Here is a 5,507-nt window from a genome sequence, read left to right as displayed (position 1 = left end):
GTTAAAAAAGAATGTCTTAGTATATTTGTCTTGTTTTCTAATATAAATATATGAAAATTCTTAAATTGAGATACATTTACTTGGTAAGCAAGTGGTTTAAGATATTATGTCTTGTCTATTGAAATAAATTATAGTAGATTCTTGCTTATTATAGATTATAAATGTTTTCAAAAGTTTAAAAATAATTTGATAAAGATAAGAAGAATATATAAATTCCTTGTAAAAATATGTACTTTTTTATTGTTATTTAAATTCTTACCGTTATTTTTATTCATTACGGACCTTTTCCTCTTTGTAATTCATTTCTATGTAAAGCACTTTAAGTTACCCTGATGTATTGCATGTGCTACATAAATAAACTCACTTTGCTTTACCTGTGTTTTTCTTCTATGATGTTATTCTTTTTCTTTCTATATTATATTCTTTGCAAATGTTTTAATTTTGTTTAAAAAGTACCTATGCCACTGTGAGGCAACCCCAGTGTTGGGTGTAACTATTTACTAAGTAATTAGTTACTGTAATTTAATTAATTTTCCCTTAAAAAATAAAGTAAGGGATTACTCTTATTTTTCTTGTAATCTAATTACAGTTACTTCTGATGTAACTAAATACTGTGTATGGACTCTAAAACAATTATGTATACTATAATACAATAGTGGATTTAACATGGTTTAAGTTTACAATTCTCACTATTAACTGGTTGATTATTAGCATTAATATTAATGAGATGCTGGCTGTTTATGAATACTTAATAGCACATATTAATGCCTGATTCTTCAAAACCTTATTCTACTTCCTTAACCCTTCCCATTTCTACCAATACTTAAAATTAACAACTTCTTTAGTATTAAAAAGCAGTAGTTGGAGTATATTGAGGAAAAAGTAGTTAATTCTTCCACCCTGAAGCTATTTTGGGGATTTTCGCCTGGATTTGGCCTACCCAATTTCAAAAGCTTCCCATACCCACATGCAAGGGTTTACATACAAATGTTTGGTATCATTTTACAGGAAACCCTTTGAAATTACATAAAACACTGTCTAAAGTGCTAAACATGGTTGTATGTGATGTCAGTCCTCTAATAAACACAAAAATAAATAGTCGCTTTTTGATGTTTTTTTTCTAAAGTTTTTATTTGAAAGTGTATAATGTTGGACTTTAAGGCGTCCATTGCATGTTCATAATTTAGAGGAAAGGCAAAAGATACAAATATCTAAGTTCAAATATTTATTGATCAGATATGATAAAGTTTAACAGCGCGCTGGATCTTCTCATGACCACATCTGGTAAGCGAAGACGCACAGCCTCTTTTTTGACAATTATTTATATATTATGTGACGTCGATCTTTCTTCAGAAAATCTCCACCCACAAAGGCCGTTCCCCTCGTCCATCTGACTCCATCACCACACCCAATTTTAGCCTGTAGGCAAAGATGGACACACATAGACAAAGAAAAACAAACTGTTCTCCTCTCATCCCTGGGAGCCCTGCAGTTCCTCTCTAGTACTCCTCCACTTCACATAGCATGTTATAATGCTTTCTTAAAAACAAATCATTATTAAAAACCATCTGTTAGGAAAGAAAACACACACACACACACACACACACACACACACACACACACACACACACACACACACACACACACACACACACACACACACACACAGGAGATTCTGTTCTTCAACACTGTAAAAAGTGATTCTGAGTTTTAGTCAGGTGGACAAGTAAAATCATGCCCTGTCAACTTGCAGTGTCTCACTACGCAGAAGGATTAGTTATAACAACCTCAACTTGAAGGGAAATTGAAAACTTAAAATAAGGTGTTCATATAACAACAAAACATAGGTTCTTTCAATTTTTTTGCCTCATGCGCATGTGCCAGAATCTCTACATCATAATGACGTACTACTTTAACGAATTTGAACAAGAGGCGCCATCGCCATTTTCTGCACGAGAGGACGAGATCACTACAGGAGTTGCTGATGGTAGAAAACAGACGACGAAGGAGCTCTTATTTGAACGACTACAGATGGATTTTTATAGTAAGTATACCCCGCTTTGTTCTTTCTTTCATGTAAAAAAATAGGCTTGTTTCGTTTGCGTATTAATTTAAGACAACTTGATTGGTAAGTTAACGTTAATCAGGAGCCACACACACAGTGTTAGACACCGAGCTGTTGTCGAGACGTGAGCAGAAAGAGAAGTCGTCTTTGACTAGTGTAAGTTAATGTTGCAGTTACTTTTAAGCATGTTAATTGGTGTAAAATGGCCCAAAATAGCTTTTTCGCATGGTTTAAAGTTTTCAGGCACCGGGCCGGATCTCCGGCGTGCGGCTTTGGCTGCGAATTAAAAAAATATATATAACGTTAATATATTAATATCATTTCGCGTTCATGCGTTCACCCACAAATAGGATGAGAGGAACACATATTTTACTCTCAACCAAACTAAACTAGCCAATCAGAAGTAGAATGGGGCGGGTCTTTAAGTGTGGTTGAGAGATCCAGCTGCAGGTACCGTGCGGAGACCGGAGATGTCACGTAGCAAGGAATCCGCAGGATGGAAAGTAAGTTTATGAAGAACAGGAAAGATATGACCTAATTGATAAAGCACTTAAATAAGTGGCGCTGGGCATAGATAGAAGGAATAGGCAGAGACAGGCAGCATTTTAGAAGAAATTAAGAGAAGCAGGTGCTTGCATTTCAAATGCTGTCTCACGATATAAATATAAAGTTGCATTTGTGTCAAAACGTTTTGCTTGCATTATAATATTCTCTACGCGCATGCGTTAACGCGCGCATCCACATGAATCAGATCCCACATAATCCTGACAAAAACACACATTAGCTGATGGTTTGTGAATCTAATTTGCGTGTTTGCGTTAACGCATGCGATTACAGAATAGTATAATGACACACTCGTAGATCTTGTTTGCCTGCATGTGTGTGTGAAACGCGTAGCTCTTGACTGTTATGCTTTGCCAAAAAGATTAATGCAAAAAACAAATTGACTTGACTAAATTCCTGGGTGTCTGAAAAGGCAAAGTCACATCATCATTTGAATGATAAACTTTAATATTGCAGTATCCACTTCAAATTTAGGGTGCTAAGGTTGCTTGATGTTCAGTGATAAATAATAAATCTTTATTAAATGCTACCACTTATTATTCTATAAACATGTTTTGACCAATGGTGAATCTCATTTGTGTGCCCTATTATTACCATGCATATATGCAACCAAAGATTTTTAAATTCCTCATAGATCTATGTCACTTATTTTTACTCTTAAAGTGCACTACATTGATGTAATTACCTTTAATTGCACAAAGTGACTGAATTTGTTCTGTCTGATCATGGTTTACTTTGTGGCATATAGCCCAAACGCGATTGTTCCCGGTGACCCTGCAGCGTTGGTCTGGTTTCAAACTCAAATGGATTCGATTTCGATCGAACCCTGGTGCGTTATTATGATAGAAAACAACACTGGTCAATATATAGCTTTTTTATTAATTCGGTGCTGTGTGTGTGTGTGTGTGTGTGTGTGTGTGTGTGTGTGTGTGTGTGTGTGTGTGTGTGTGTGTGTGTGTGTGTGTGTCATATAATGTGGGCTTCTGCTGCTTGCAAATTAACTCTTTTAAGGAGACAGTGGATTTTTAGATTTGTTGTCCTGGTTCCACATGCTATGCACAAACACACTGAAGGCTCATTCTCACTCGTATCCAAGCCAAGGTAAATCATCAACACTATCGTCCCTTACATGTATTATATTTAACTAAATGCATCATAATAAGCTAACTTATGGGCAGGTCACATTTCTTCCTGAAACAGTGCACATCCGAGTCCACATGACAGTGTCACAGTATGATTTTGTCATTTGTTCGGTTGCACCCAAACCGTGCCGCGTGCGCACTTGTTCAGGAAGTAATGTGACCTGCGCATGCGTTTTAGCTTATTATGATGTATTTAGTTAAATATAATACATGTAAGGGATGATAGTGTTGATGATTTACCTTGGATACGAGCGATAGTGAGCCTTCATTGTGTTCGCGCATAGCGTGTGGAATCTGTTTTCTATTATGCTTCATGCACGTTTGTGATAACGTAATAACGCACCAGGGTTTGACAGAAATCAGTTGAGTGTGAAATCAGACCAACGCTGCCGGGGTCGGGAACAATCGGGCTAGGAGTTGAGATCACAGCAAACGAGCCCAGTGTGAACCACCCTTAGACACTCCTGGTTTAAGTGACATCAGCTGGTTACATCTACTATTAAATCTTATTTTGGTGCTGAACAAAAGGTAACAAACAACTGTTGTTGTTGTACCACATCACTGGTAAATTATTTACAACAAAAGCATGCAAAAAGTGTACATATTTGAAATTAATGTTTTTATTTTTCAAGACAGAGGGAGGGGGTGAAAGGATAAATTAAAAGAAAAACAAAGTATTGAACCAATAAAGGAGGTACTTTAACCATCATATATTTTACAGACAACAAACCAAAGGATGAGGACTGCAGCATTGCTTGGGCTGCCGTGATACATGCGAGAGACTCCTTCTAAATTCATGAAGATATGCGAGGTATGCTGAAACCTCGGCAAAACGAGGGAATATTGAACATTAGATCTCTTAATTTGAAGGGGTCTGGGGACTTTAAATTGTTTGTGAAATTGGTTATAAGTAATAGTACCTTAATTTTGTTTTCATTCTACAAAGCCCAGTGACCGTGAAAAGGATGTGATCAAGGGGGTGGTGATCGGAGTCCTAGTGGTTGTGGAAAATGTGATGGAGCCTCTCCCAGAATTCTACAATGACGTTGCCCTGGTGATTGAGGAAGAAGTGGTGATGCGTCACCTGAGTGACATACCTAATGCTTTTCTGAACCTGATGGGCCTGGTGTACGCATTAAACATTGACTTTCCAAAGGAATTAAAATTCACTTTTGAAGTGATACAACGCCTGTTCATTGGAGTGGGATCACACTCTTGCACCGCAAGAGTTCACTCTTTGAAGAGCAAGTTGCTGAGATAAGAAACTCTTTTCTTCTCCTTGCTACTATAAGCACTTACACTGTTACACTGTTTTAAAGTTTAAGACCATTGTTATTTTAGATATTATTGTTTTAAAGGGATACTCCATCGTTTTGTCATATTAAACTGTTATTACCTTAAAGCAATAGTTCACTTTGAAATTAAGTTTTGATATGTTTTAGCTTACCTCAAGGGCATCCAAGATGTAGGTGTCTTTGTTTCCGTGGTAGTTTCACTTTTGATGTTTTTAGGTCAAACCGTTCTTGTCTGTCAGTCATATAATGCAGGTCTATGAGGTAAACATTACCTCAAGGAGCATTCACATAGAAGTCCAAATTAAGCAACTGTCCATCGTATGTACACATTGATGGCCTTAGACACGAAACGAGCGGTTTGTGTGAGAAAACGAACACTATTTATATTGTTTTTGCCCCTTGTACACAACCACATCTGTGCTTAGTCTGCGCATGCGCCGG

The 5,507-nt window shown here is 36.9% G+C and overlaps 1 long non-coding RNA gene across 2 annotated transcripts; it reads left to right on the top strand.

Moving 5' to 3' along the window:
* The first annotated feature begins 1,632 nt into the window (after positions 1 to 1,632).
* Positions 1,633 to 5,254, top strand: LOC135749378 (uncharacterized). 2 transcript variants are annotated; one of them, XR_010532360.2, is made up of 3 exons: positions 1,633 to 2,044; positions 4,493 to 4,582; positions 4,718 to 5,254. It is a non-coding gene; the product is annotated as an uncharacterized lncRNA (long non-coding RNA). The 2 variants fall into 2 exon arrangements; XR_010532361.2 differs by lacking the exon at positions 1,633 to 2,044 and adding an exon at positions 2,499 to 2,568.
* The last annotated feature ends 253 nt before the right edge of the window (positions 5,255 to 5,507 follow it).

Source organism: Paramisgurnus dabryanus, chromosome 16 (genome assembly GCF_030506205.2).
Source record: "Paramisgurnus dabryanus chromosome 16, PD_genome_1.1, whole genome shotgun sequence".
NCBI classification, from domain to species: domain Eukaryota; kingdom Metazoa; phylum Chordata; class Actinopteri; order Cypriniformes; family Cobitidae; genus Paramisgurnus; species Paramisgurnus dabryanus.
Note: the sequence above shows the minus strand (reverse complement) of the source record. Positions and strands in the feature narration are given on the sequence as shown.